The following is a 14,323-nucleotide window of genomic DNA, read 5'->3' as shown; positions in this document are numbered from 1 at the left end:
CCTATTGTGCCTGTGCCGGCTCTTTGAAAGAGGTACCCAATTGGTCCCTCTCCCCTGCTCTTTCCTCGTAGCCCTGAAAATGTTTCACAGAATCACAGAATCACAGAAACCCCACAGTGCAGATAGAGGCCATTTCGGCCCATCGAGCCTGCACCGACACATATCCCACCCGATCCCCGTAACCCCTACACCAACACATATCCCACCCCATCCCCATAACCCCACATCTTTTTCAAATATTTATCCAATTCCATTTTGAAAGTTACTATTGATTCTGCATCCACTACCCTTTCAGGCAGTGCATTCCAAATCATATGAATGTGCTGTGTAAAATAATTTCTCCTCCTCTCCCCTCTGGTTCTTTGGCAAATTATCTCAAATCCTCTGGTTACTGAACCACCCGCCAGTGGAAACAGTTTCTCCTTATTTATTCTTCCAAAACCCTTCATAATTTTGAACAACTCTATTAAATCTCTCCTTAACCTTCTCTGTTCTAAGGAGGACAATCCCAGCTTCTCTAGTCTCTCCACATAACAGAAGTCCTTCATTATGATAAACTAAACTTCCATTACAGCACAAGGTCAGTCTCTTGTCCCCGAGGTGCCCTGCCTCAGAATAGCATCTGTAGGGGTTCGCAGAATCCCTCAGCCCCGAAGATACTGGAGGTATTAATCTACATAGATACATAGATACATAGAAGATAGGAGCAGGAGTAGGCCATTCGGCCCTTCGTGCCTGCTCCGCCATTCGATGAGATCATGGCTGATCCTTTAATTCAGTATCCCGTCCCCGCCTTCTCTCCGTAACCCTTAACCCCTTTTGCCCGTAGAAATATATCTAATTCCCTCTTAAATATATTTAATGAGCTGGCGTACACTGCCCTCTGTGGCAATGAGTTCCACAGGTTCACCACTCTCTGAGTGAAGAAATTCCCCCTCATCTCTGTCCTAAATGGTTTAGCCCTTATCCTTAAATTATGTCCTCTAGTTCTGTTCTCACCCGCCAAGGGAAACATTCCTTCTGCATCCAGTCTGTCTAGACCTGTCAGAATTTTATACACTTCTATGAGGTCCCCTCTCAATCTTCTAAACTCCAGTGTGTACATCCCTAAACTACATAGTCTCTCCTCATAGGTCATTCCCGCCATTCCTGGTATCAGCCTGGTGAATCGCCGCTGCACCCCCTCCATGGCAAGAACATCCTTCCTCAGATGAGGCGACCAAAACTGTACACAGTACTCGAGGTGTGGTCTCACCAGTGCCCTGTACAGCTGCAGCAAGGTATCCCTGTTCCTGTATTCTAACCCTTTTGCTATGAAGGCCAGCATACCGTTTGCCTTCTTGACCGCCTGTTGCACCTGCATGCTCGCCTTCAGTGACTGGTGTACAAGAACACCCAGGTCTCTCTGTACTTCCCCCTCTCCCAATCTATTGCCATTTAAATAATAATTTGCCCTCCCGTTCCTGCACCCAAGGTGGATAACTTCGCACTTGTCCACATTATAGTGCATCTGCCATTTATCCGCCCAATCGCCCAGTCTGTCCAAATCGCTCTGGAGCTTCCTGGTCTCTTCCTCTGAGCCCACCCCCCCTCCTAGTTTAGTGTCGTCTGCAAATTTGGAAATGCTGCATCCGACTCCCTGATCCAGGTCATTAATGTAAATTGTGAACAGCTGGGGGCCCAGGACAGATCCCTGTGGTACCCCACTTGTTACTGCCTGCCATTCAGAAAATGAGCCGTTTATTCCAACTCTCTGTTTTCTATCTGACAGCCAGTTCCCTATCCACGCCAAAACTTTCCCCTTTATCCCATGAGCCTCAATTTTCCATGCTAATCTTTTATGTGGGACCTTATCGAAGGCCTTTTGGAAGTCCAGGTACACCACATCTACTGGCTCGCCCCCATCTATTCTACCAGTTACTCCCTCAAAAAATTCCAATAGATTAGTCAAGCACGATTTACCCTTTGTAAATCCATGTTGACTCTGTCCTATCCTGTCCCCATTTGCTAAGTGCTCCGCTATTTCATCCTTAATGATGGACTCCAGCATTTTGCCCACAACTGATGTAAGGCTTACAGGTCTGTAATTACCTGCTTTTTCCCTACCCCCCTTTTTGAATAGTGGGGTAACGTTAGCTACCCTCCAATCCTCAATTCAAACGGGCTTGGAGTGGTTTGAATGTGTCTTCATTCTGGGGCCGAAATGTTTCAACCCACATCCAGAGTTTCTGGGCTAACAAAAGGGAGTAATGGGTGATTCAAAAACGCATTCAATTCTAAACTGTTCCCTTTCAAAGTCTGGACGGAGACCGTGCGTGACTTTAAATTGCCCCTGGGTTGGACAATGTTTTAAAACGTGCCCAGAACCGCAAAAGGCTGCGTTGCGGTGCGTGGACAACACCGGAATCGAGGAACTTCGTGGAAAAATTTGCACACTTTAAGACAGTACATTTTATTAATAAAATTGTTCCCTGGAGTTTGGTAATTTCAAAGAAGTTTAAAAATGGCCGTCAGGAAAGCATGGCCAGGACAATGGGGCTTGGAAAAGCAGCTCGCAGCTCATGGATGTCTGTGAAAAAGTGGAAGGGTCAAGCAGTGGCAGCCAGATTCTGTCAATCAAAAACGGAAGTTTCCCTTCCCTGCTGACAATCGATGTTTGTTTACAGGAAACTGCAGAATGTTGACAAAGGGATTAAACCACTTGAGCAGTGACCACAATGAATGGGTTTCTGTTTACACAGTAATCCAACTCCATTCAAAGCCCAGCACACACCATGGGACACACCTAAACTACGGAAAAGACACTCAGACTTTGAAAGGGAACAGTTTAGAATTGAATGCGTTTTTGAATCACCCATTACTCCCTTTTGTTAGCCCAGAAACTCTGGATGTGGGTTGAAACATTTCGGCCCCAGAATGAAGACACATTCAAACCACTCCAAGCCCGTTTGAATCAGTCAATCATGGTCTTTCTCTTGTGTATTCGAACTTTTCGGTGCGAATTTGCACACAGACCATTTCAGCGCCAAACAGCAGGAGCTCGCAGGATATAAAGATAGCTCCTAAGAAGCAATCTCTCTCTTATTTCCTTGGACCACAGGTGAGCAGGTTTCTGACTCCACAGCAAGGCAATCTAGTAAGGAGTTAAAGGGGGTGGTAATGTAAGGGAAATTGCTAAGATTGTTTAATTAACATTGTAGCCATTTATCCCTCATTTTGCCATCTGTCTTCCCCCATTTAAGCAATTGTACAGTGATTACTAAAATCGTGTGGTGTAGTTTTCTTTAGTTTAATAAAAGTTGATTTTCTCACATCCAGACCAGTTGTCCGTTTTAATATATCATTAATTATAAGTCCTCCAGTCAGAACTGGAAGGGTGGGTTTAGCGATTCTAAACCGCTGTTTGGGATTGGTCAGAGTGTAGTAGCAAAAGGCTGCCTGACCAGGTGAATTACCGTAAACCAGGTAAAGGAAGGTAAATTACCGTAAACCCCGAAAAAGATGCCCCCTACAAATTGGCGACTGCGACAGGACTGGAGGCAGTTTTTGATATGATAAGTGGTATGGACCTGGAGAAAGCGTCAGCTATTGCTTTTCTTGCTTTCAGTCTGTGGGTAGTCCTGCAGAAATTAGCGGCAGTGTGTAAGCTGACCTATTATGGAATAGGTGGCTGGGTTAAGAAGGGTGAGCTGAGGGTGCGGAAGGAGGTTACAGAGGCCAAGAATCGGGAGTCTGAGTTTGAAAAATGCCAGGTGGAGGTAGAGCGCCTCATAAGAGAGGTGAACGAGGCCAGAGATAGTGGGATGAGGGTGCGGGAAGAAAATGCACGCCTCACACTAGAGGTCATGAAATGCCAGGCAGAGATAGAGCACCTTGTGCAGGAAGTCACAGAGGCTAGGGACAGTCAGATGAGGCTACAGGAGGAAAACACACACCTCACCCAAGAAGCTAGCAAGGGCAAAAGCTATGCAAGGCACAAGATAGAGTTCCTAAAGTGCCAGTTTACAGAAGCAAGGAGTAACGAGATGAGACTGCAGGAAGAGAATGCCCGCCTCACCTCAGAAGTAACAGAGCAGGAGGAAATGGTTAGGGGGGTAAAGGCAGCTTATAAGCTGGCCTGCGACCAAAGGTTTGAGGAAGCAGATCATGGCCCCTGTAGGGCAGAGATAGAAAGCCTTAACATAGCTTTAAAAGGAGCAAAGGGGATGATTTGTCTGATCAGCCCGAAGGCAGGTCAGCTGGATTTTACTGGCAACCAAGGCAAAACAGACCCACAGGCAACACCCAGGGAAAAGCTGGCTAGGGAATTAGAGATCCCAAGACAGCAGTCCACAGCTCCGAGTTTTCAGGAGCTCTGGCAGCCAGAAGGGGTGGTAGGAGAACGTCAGCAGGACTCGCTAGGCAGGCAGGGAGCAGGACCAGTGTACCCCCTCCGACAACGGAGGTACAGTCCGCCCGTGAACGATAAAGCCAGGACCCCCGCAGCCCCAACTCAGAAGGCAGAGACAGAAACTCCTCCCGATACAGTCGAGTCCATCCTGGAGTCATTAAAATCTCTCCTCAGGGCCAATCAGGGAAAGGTAGCAGCCATCAGTGGTGCTGCAGCCCCCTCGCCCACCTCTGCCTCCCCACAATGACTGGCCATTATGCTGGCCAAGGAGGGTGCACGTGCAGGCACTTTCTGGGACCCATATGGGTCCAGGCCAGTGGCAGCGATTACAGGCAGGGATGGGACACAGGGAAAATCAGGAAAATTGTACAAATCTGACCATGCAAGTTTAAGTTCACAGGCTGTAAAGACAGGCACTGTGGCTTGTTCCAAGGGAAAAGTTGTCCGGCCCACCAATTGGGACACCAATTGCCCTCGCTAGCTTCTTGGGTGAGGTGTGCGTTTTCCTCCTGTACCTCATCTGACTGTCCCTAGCCTCTGTGACTTCCTGCACAAGGTGCTCTATCTCTGCCTGGCATTTCATGACCTCTAGTGTGAGGCATGTGGGCCCCAGTGGGACCTAAGTTTTGGCCAAGGTTTAAATTTGAACCAGTTATCTGGCTCAGAAACAGAGAAACAGCAGCCTGAGAGTAGAAATCCACAGGCTGCTGCCAGTTCATTCACAGAAGATCGCTTGGAGACTGCCCGCGCATGCGCAGTCGCTGGTCTGGAGACAGGAATTCCCCAGTCTTTTCAACAAGAGGTTCACGCAGGCGCAGTCGCGTGCCTGAGGGGAGAGGTTTCTCAACACTAGGCCCGCGCAGGCGCAGTCGCGCGCCTGAGGGGGGAGGTTTCCCAACACCAGGTTTGTGCAGGCGCTGTTCCCCAGCCCGTACCACCAGTGGCTCCTTCTCAGTTTTCCCACGCAGGCGGAGTCGCGCGCCTGAGGGGAGAGGTTTCCCAACACCGGGTTCGCGCAGGCGCAGTCACGGACTTGGAACCCCCAGCGACTCCTTTTCTCTGTGAGGCCGCGCGCGCAGGCACAGTCGGCCGTTTAAATGTCCCCGCTTCCCAATCTATACGCGCAGGCACAGTAGCCTGCTTGGAAGACCCAGCGGTTCTTCCTATCTTTTCAAGGAAATCGAACACGCAGGCGCAGTTGCCGGCGGGACCACAGCAGCTCCTCTTCGGTTTCCCTGTGCAGGCGCAGTCACCTGTTTGAAGGCAGAGGCTTCACAGCCTCTGCGGTGGGACTCCGGGGAGGAGGTTTGTGCAGGCGCAGTCGCCTGCTTGAAGACAGAGGCTTCACAGCCCCTGCTGAGGGACTCCGGGGAGGAGATTCGCGCAGGCGCAGTCACCTGTTTAAAGGAACAAGCTTCCCAGCCCGCTTCTAGAGTGGTCCTCCCCATGATGTGGGATCCTGGGGAGGCAGGGATAGCAATCCCTCTTGCAGAGGACAAAGGGAAAGAGCTGGCACCAGGTTTTGGATCTGGAGAGGAAGATTTTCAGCCATCAGCAGCGGGTGGTGAGGGAATACCTGCCCCCAGTACAGCAGTGGGTAGGGAAAAGGAGACAAACCCGGAGTACTGGCAGGCTGCCAGGTATATTAAACAGTCCGTGCTGTTTGCATCAGGGGGAGAAGGTTCCCAGCCAGCTAGGGCTGTGACCCAAGCTCAGGGTCCGCCAGCCAAAGTTTCCCCCACAGATACGCCCCTCAGAAGGTCTCAGCGGGTCCGCAAGCCCAAGAAAAGATGGTCACCAGAGTACCTGCCACAGAGAGCAATCTCCCGGGCCCGGGAGGAAACAGAACACAGGGGTCCCCAATCAGCAGCCATAAGCTGCAAGGGACCAGAAGCAGGAGTCAGTCCAGCTTTGCTGCAGTCAGTAGTAATCTGCGACATTGCCAGAGATTAGCCTGACCGTCCGGAGACGGACGGCATTTGTATTATAGCTTTGGTTTGATTATCATTTTGATTATAGCGTGCTTTTAAGGTGAATTTTAAGTTTAGAATTAACATTTTGTAGTTTAAAGTTTAAGTTTACAAGTATGCCAAATGCCTGTGTTTTGGTCCAAGGTCAAGGGACCCGACCATGTCTCCACCTAAGGCAGCAGGTCCGTGAGAGACCTGGCTGCATGTCCTTTTAAGTTTTTGTAGGAGAGTGGACAAAGAAGCAGCCCTGTTCGCCCAGCCCGAGCTGGGCATTGAATGAAGATTTACAGAATGTTGGGGATCACCTCACCACTGGACAAATCCAGGAGGAGACCCCGCAGCGACCTTCGGGAGAAACCGGACAGGGTCCGGAGGAACTTGCCTACTCTTCCTACGCAGAAGAGATGGCCCCAGCTGGGTGGGACATGGCCCCCAACCCAGCAATATCCTGACCGAAGTTCACTTGCTGGAGACCTCGCTATTGAGGAGTCATGGTGGGGAAGCGCGGGCGCCTTGTCAGATAGGGACGTGTTCCCCGGGAGTGGGTGGTGATGGCCTGGGAAAGATTGTAAAGGGGAGGGGGAGACCCAAGAGTCGTGTGGGTGTGTTCAGGGAAGGGAGGAACTCACCCGAGGCCCACAGGAAAAGTTAGAGTGTAAGTGTGGCTGGGAAGGATGAGTGGGTGGCCGGGTCTGGGATCCAAGTTTGAGTGTGGGGCCAGTGAGAGCCGCCACACAGGCACCCATCATTCTCTCCAGCCAGTCGAGGGAAGACGGGAGGGGGAGGGACTGGGAGTCGCGATCCCATACTCTCCGGTCTCGGTCTATGAAACAGGAGGGGTACCCCGCCTCCACAAAGGGACAAGGGAATGGCTTGGGGCTGCTGGAGCAGACTGTTCTGTAAAATCCATTCTTCTGTTTTTAAAATGTTTAAGACCATTCAAGGGGGGTGGAAGTAACATTTACTGCCCGGATGGGAGGAGCAATTACCCACTCGAATTTCGCGACCCATCATTGGCACGTGATGGTCGGGGTTTATTTAAGCATGTTGTTAAACCAGATTTTTTTTGTATTTTGTTACAGCTCCAAGCTGAGCAGAGGCATAGTGCCCTCTCCGTGCTTGGGTTCATTTTGTGACAACTCCAAGCTGAGCAGAGGCGTAGGACCCTCTCCATGCTTGGGATCATTGTGATTACATTGTATAACCAAGATTGCAACATTTTGTAATATGTTATAATGTACCGAGTGATGCAGGGGTATGAGACCCCTTATTGTAAATTGATGTATCTGTAGATGCCTACCATACCATGGTTTTTTCTCAAATTTGAGGGGAATAGATGGGTCGGGGGATCAGTGGTAGGTAGCTATTAGGTAAATACAGGGGATGGTTGTTTGTCGGGGGTCAGAAAATTTTGCTCACTTCTTCGAGTGGATACTACAAGCAAGTTGGAAGTATCCAAAGGGAAGAATGTAGGGGTTCACAAAATCCCTCAGCTCCGAAGATACTGGAGGTATTAATCTACATCGTGGACGGAGACTGTGCGTGACTTTAAATTGCCTCTGGGTTGGACAATGTTTTAAAATGTGCCCAGAACCGCAAAAGGCTGCGTTGTGGCATGTGGACAACACTGGAATTGAGGAACTTCGTGGAAAAATTTGCACACTTTAAGACAGTACATTTTATTAATAAAATTGTTCCCTGGAGTTTGGTAATTTCAAAGGGGTTTAAAAATGGCCGTCAGAAAAGCATGGCCAGGACAATGGGGCTTGGAAAAGCAGCTTACAGCTCGTGGATGTCTGTGAAAAAGTGGGAGGGTCAAGCAGTGGCAGCCAGATTCTGTCAATCAAAAACAGGAGTTTCCCTTCCCTGCTGACAATCGATGTTTGTTTACAGGAAACTGCAGGATGTTGACATAAGGGATTAAACCACTTGAGCAGTGACCACAATGAATGGGTTTCTATTTACACAGTAATCCAACTCCATTCAAAGCCCAGCACACCACATGGGACACACCTAAACTACGGAAAAGACACTCAGACTTTGAAAGGGAACAGTTTAGAATTGAATGCGTTTTTGAGTCGCCCATTACTCCCTTTTGTTAGCCCAGAAACTGCGGATGTGGGCGGGAACATTTTGGCCCCAGAATGAAGACACATTCAAACCACTCCAAGCCCGTTTGAATAGCCAATCATGATCTTTCTCTTGTGTATTCGAACTTTTTGGCATGAATTTGCACACAGACCCTTTCAGTGCCAAACAGCAGGAGCTCACAGGATATAAAGATAGCTCCTGAGAAGCTATCTCTCTCTTATTTCCTTGGACCACAGGTGAGCAGGTTTCTGACTCCTCAGCAAGGCAATCTAGTAAGGAGTTAAAGGGGGTGGTAATTTAAGGGAAATTGCTAAGATTGTTTAATTAACATTGTAGCCATTTATCCCTCGTTTTGCCGTCTGTCTTCCCCCATTTAAGCAATTGTACAGTGATTACTAAAATCGTGTGGTGTAGTTTTCTTTAGTTTAATAAAAGTTGATTTTCTCACATCCAGACCAGTTGTCCGTTTTAATATATCATTAATTATAAGTCCTCCAGTCAGAACTGGAAGGGTGGGTTTAGCGATTCTAAACCGCTGTTTGGGATTGGTCAGAGTGTAGTAGCAAAAGGCTGCCTGACCAGGTGAATTACCGTAAACCAGGTAAAGGAAGGTAAATTACCGTAAACCCTGAAAAAGATGCCCCCCTACAAATCATCCACCCCACAGAAATTACAGCACAGAAGGAGGCCATTCACCGCATTGTGTCTGTGCCTGAGCTAGCTCTTCAATGGATCCATCTGGCTCTAATCCCATTTGGCCTTCACAAAATCTTTATACCCCTTTAACCATCTCTATTCCAGTGTTAGCAGATAAGCTAAGTGATTGCTTTAAGAACTGTGGAGCCTTCATCGGAGGAGGGATTATGTAGAGTGACAATGAGAATTAGTTCATGAAAATTTCAAAGTATTTCCAGCAAAATCAGATATATTTAGCAAAATATGGCCTTTGATGGCACGTTAAGTTCTAATGGGAAAAATCGATTGTCCTGTTTACTTAACTGACATCTTATCTTGAGATAACACATAAACAGCTGCTGAAAATGAAAGGCACATGTTGAAAAAATTAAACCAAGTCTTGATAGGATCAGCAGTTGTTACCCATTGAATTAAAATTCCCTGTCGAACAGAGGATATAACGGAGGCCTCAGTTGACACTTATGATCTTTATACTTTGTTTTACGTGCATTAAGCTGACTGCAGGCCGGCCCTGCCCCCTCTCGAGCTCCTTCAATGAAAGGCTGCACATTCAGACAAACCCATTTCCCCTGACCCCTCCCTGGCTGGAGGCAGTCAGACGATTTAGTGCAGCAACCAGGGCTGGCAATTTGGAGCCAGCTCAATTGAGGTCAAATCTCTGCTGAGTTTTAGATTTGGGATTCCTGTCACATCGCTAGCCTGCTACGCATGAAACAGCTTTGGAGCCTGTGAGTCAGATTCTGCCAATTGAGTACAACTGGTTGTGTCTGACCATTTGTGAGCAGAAAGCTGACCTTTTCATCAGTACACGTTGCTGAGATGATGACCTCTATATAATTAGGGAGTGAGTTAGCACTATGCTTTTCCTAGAATTATGCTTGGACCAGATATGTTTAGCCAGGCTTGCTTGCATTGACAGAATAAGGTACACTCCTGCTCACACTCAGCTAATCCTTTTAATGTATATCTCTGTACAGTAACCCTGCCTTTGCCAATAATCTATGCTGATATTAAGGCCCTGATTTTAACACCCTACCTGCCCAGCAGAATGGTGTTTGGGAGGGGTTAAAATTTAAAAATTCTATCTCCCATCTCCAACCTGCCACCTTCGTGGCCGTTTAAATTTTTACAAACCCAAATCAGGCCAAGGCTCCAGCAAAAGGCAGGTAATGGACAAGTTTAGATTCAAAAGCTGGGATCCGTCCTCCGGCCAGGGAGTTATTTAAATGAGGCCCTTCCATTAAGATTGGCAGGGCCTCCACATCCCCGCTCTTGCCGGGTTCATCGCCCGTGATCTGGGCTTCCCCACGGCCTCCCCAACCCCCGTTAATATTGAGGTCTAAGTCGCTTCTGTTGAAATTGTGTCTTCGTTCTTTTTTTCTCTGCCAACAGAAACCTGGTCCTTGATTTTAACTGTGGGACAGTTTTCAGTGGGTATGTGTTTTGCTGTCAGTTCAAAACTCACCCACTGCGGAATAAAGAGAGGCCTGGAATATTTTAACTCTGGTGTCTCACATAAATGCCTCTGGCTGACTTCCCAACCTGTTCTCAGCGGGAAACGGCAGAAATTTGCGTGGCCTAGGAGCCAGGTAAGTCAAGATCATGGCATGGGTGGCCTAAGATTCCCTGGTGCGACCCACATGAAAGTAAAATAAATCAAATCTTAAACTCACCTTTTATGGGGCCTCTTCTGTCCCTGATCTGGTTCCTCATTGGGTTGGTCCTGGCGGGAAACACACTGCCGTTTCCCCCACTCGGGCCACTTGGTAGAAATTGTAGTTGGGGCCCAATGATGTCATCGGGACCCATCGTGCATATGTCAAAAAGGACCCCGCTGGCTGTGGGCGGGCGTCCATGCCGCCTGCTCGGTGGAGCAGGTTAAAAATAGCTGCTGGTCATCTCCTGATGATTGAGGATGGGTATGTGACCTAGACGGTTTTATCTGCCCACTCCCTCGGATTCCGCTGGGCCGGTAAGGTTGAAATTCACCCCCACCCCCGCCCCCTCCCACACCCCCACCTAATTTAAATGGAACTTTACATTTTTAATGACTTGAATTGCTTCTCACATGACCCAGTGTCCTCAGTTGGTACCAACAGGGGTGGAATGAAACACGTATGAGTGTGACCCTGCAATGAAATGAAAGATAATCTATAACCCTTCCTACTCAGTAGTTTAACCAAGAAAAAAACAAATGGCATGGAAGAGGTAGCCCCACTGTGAAGGAAACAATCTTGTGACAACTGTAAATACCTTTTTATTTAATTCATTTAGATTTTCTTTGACATTACTAATTTAATATTTCTTCTCTGGATAAAGTGGCAAAGCTAGTGACTCCTGTTCCAGCTCACAGCATACAATTTCTCACAGCATACAATTTCTCAAAGTGGTGTTGGCTCGGCTTAGTTAGTAGCACTCTCGCCAATGAGTTAAATTGTTGAGGGTTCAAGCCCCACTCCAGGACTTGAGCACATAATCTCAGCTGACAGTTCAGCACTGTACTGTCTGAGGTGTCATCTTTCAGATAAGATGCTAAGCCGAGGCCTCCGTATCCCAAATCAGGTGGATGTAAAAGATCCCATGTCACTATTTGAAGGAGAGCAGCGAATCCTCCCACTGTCCTGGCCAATATTCTTCCTTAAACCAGCACCCACACACACAGATAACTGCTCATACTTGGGGCAGTACTGAGGGAGTGCTGTACAGGTGGATGTAAAAGATCCCATTGCGCTATTCGAAGAAGAGCAGGGGAGTTCTCCCCGGTATCCCGGCTAATATTTATCCCTCAACCAACACCACCAAAACAGATTATTTGGTCATTTATCTCATTCCCGTTTGTGGAACCTTGCTATGCCCAAATTGGCTGCCGTGTTTCCCTACATTACAACAGTGACTACACTTCAAAAGTACTTCATTGGCTGTAAAGCACTTTGGGATGTCTGGGGGTCAATAAAGGTGCTGTAAAATAGTAAGTTCTTATATTCTCTCATTCATCTCACTGCTGGTTGCGGCATCTTGTTGTGTGCAAATTAGTAAATTTCCCTACATAACAACAGTCACTGCACTTCAAAAGTAATTCATTGAAGTGCTTTGGGATGTCTTGAAGATGTGATAAGGCACTATTTAAATGCAAGCTCCTCCTTACTCCTACTAACGATTTGGTTTAATTGAATGAAGGAACAAAGAGATGCCCAGATATTGGCGCAAGGTGAAATCACGACGATAGACGCAATTAAAGAGAAATCTTTTTTAATCATAACTGAGAAAAAAAACTGGTCTGGGAGGAGGGAAGAATAAACAATTAAGTAAAAAATCTTGAGGAAACACTAGAAATCGATTGCGGGAGGTACAGCGATTTTTTTAAAATTATGTAAAATAACTGAGACAATAGAGCATTATCCTGGAGAAACTGAAGCTTCAAAGCAGGAGATAATCTCTCAGGAAACCCATTGCTAATACAGTATTAACCAGTATATCCAGAGTCTGCCAACCTATGTCCACACATTAGGGTAGATTTTGATTTTTGGGCAGTCGACTGCCGCTCCGCACCTGTCTAGACTGTGAAGAGGCGGCTGAGGCTTTGAGACCCAGGGCATGGCTCCGAACGGGTGTTCCAAAACCTACTGTCGGACCACCTCGGCCGCCAGCCAGGTAAGTGCAGTTGATGCTGGCTTCGTGATCGTGGAGGGGGTGGGGAGGGTCCCAGGGGCTGACAACAGCCCATATTGTTTTTGGGGAATCCCAAAAGGGGAACTCCTCTTTCTGGCCCCACAAGAATAATTTCAAACTTATCTTGGCAGGACCTCTTCGGCTTCATCGCCCATGGAACTGATTGGAGAGAGAGTACACAGGACACGCTCTGGACTCTTCTCTCCTAAACTGGCAATCAGGGTCCGATCTATGTCACAGGAACTCGTTTGCATATTAAAAGGGGGCTATAGCCTGAAACAGGAGGGTGCTTCAGCGGTTGGCCCCTTTCATGATCCAAAATGGCAGCGGCTGCAAGGAGGCGAGAACAGGGCAGCAAATACTGCGCTGCCATTTAAAAAGAAAGACTTGCATTTATATGGTGTCTTTCACAAACCACGAGACGTCCCAAAGCACTTTACAGCCAATGAAGTATATTTTTTGAAGTGTAGTCGTTGTTGTAATGTAGGAAAAGCGACAGCCAATTTGTGCACAGCAAGCTCCCACAAACAGCAATGTGAAAATGACCAGGTAATCTGTTTTTAGTGATGTTGATTGAGGGATAAATATTAGCCAGGACAAATGTACTATTGCCCCATTTGCAGTTGGGACAACTTAAAATTGGCTCCTTTGTGAGAAAGATGGCCCAGAAGGTACTGGAGTTACCGGTTAAGTGAATAGGCTGTGTTCTGATGAAACTGGGAAACAAAATACTACAATACAATCCAGTCATCTAACTCCAGCAGAGGGACATCAGCACAGTTCATCTTCCAGTGAGTAGACCAGAAAGAGCAAAGACACTCCTTCAGCTAACAGTGGCCTGGATGAAGGAGACTTGAGGGGATTTTATCTGGGAGCGCGTTTCAGGCAGGCAAGGTGCCGAGCGAGCATCAAAACTTCCTGACGGCATAAATTTGAGGCCCCGGTTATTTTAACTCCCGGGCCCCATTTACATCCTGCTAGCCACCTTCCCGCCCAAAATGGACATAAATGAGTTGATTGGCTACAGGAAGGTGTAGATCGGGCGGCCATAGGTTGCCCACAGGTACTCGGGTAAGTCATGGGAATAGATGGGGGTGTTGGTAGTACGATAGCAAAATACTGCAGATGCTGGAAATCCGAAATAACAACAGAAAATGCTGGAAAAACTCAGCAGGCCAGGCAACATCTGTGGAGAGAAATTAGAGTCGATGTTTCGGGTGAACCCTTTTTCAAAATTGGAAAGGAAATGAAATAGATTGAAGGCAGGGCTGCGATAGAACAAAAGAAGTAAAGAGACATTAAGAGGTATTCAAAACCAGACGAGATGGTAATAGGACAAGTGGAGACAAAAGACGGCTCAGATTAGGTGTGAAGTGTACTGGCAGAAAGAGAGACAGCTGCCATGTGGGAGAGAGAAAAAAAAGGAAAGGGGGGGGGTGAGGGAAAACCCAAAACAAAGGGGTGGAAAAAAAAATAAGTAAAAATGTAATAGGGGCCGAGGTTATGA

This window comes from Somniosus microcephalus, chromosome 1 (assembly GCF_052327205.1).
Source record: "Somniosus microcephalus isolate GS21.2 chromosome 1, FLI_Smic_1.0, whole genome shotgun sequence".
Lineage (NCBI taxonomy): Eukaryota > Metazoa > Chordata > Chondrichthyes > Squaliformes > Somniosidae > Somniosus > Somniosus microcephalus.
The sequence above is the reverse complement of the archived record's forward strand: the minus strand, read 5'-3'. Positions refer to the sequence as shown.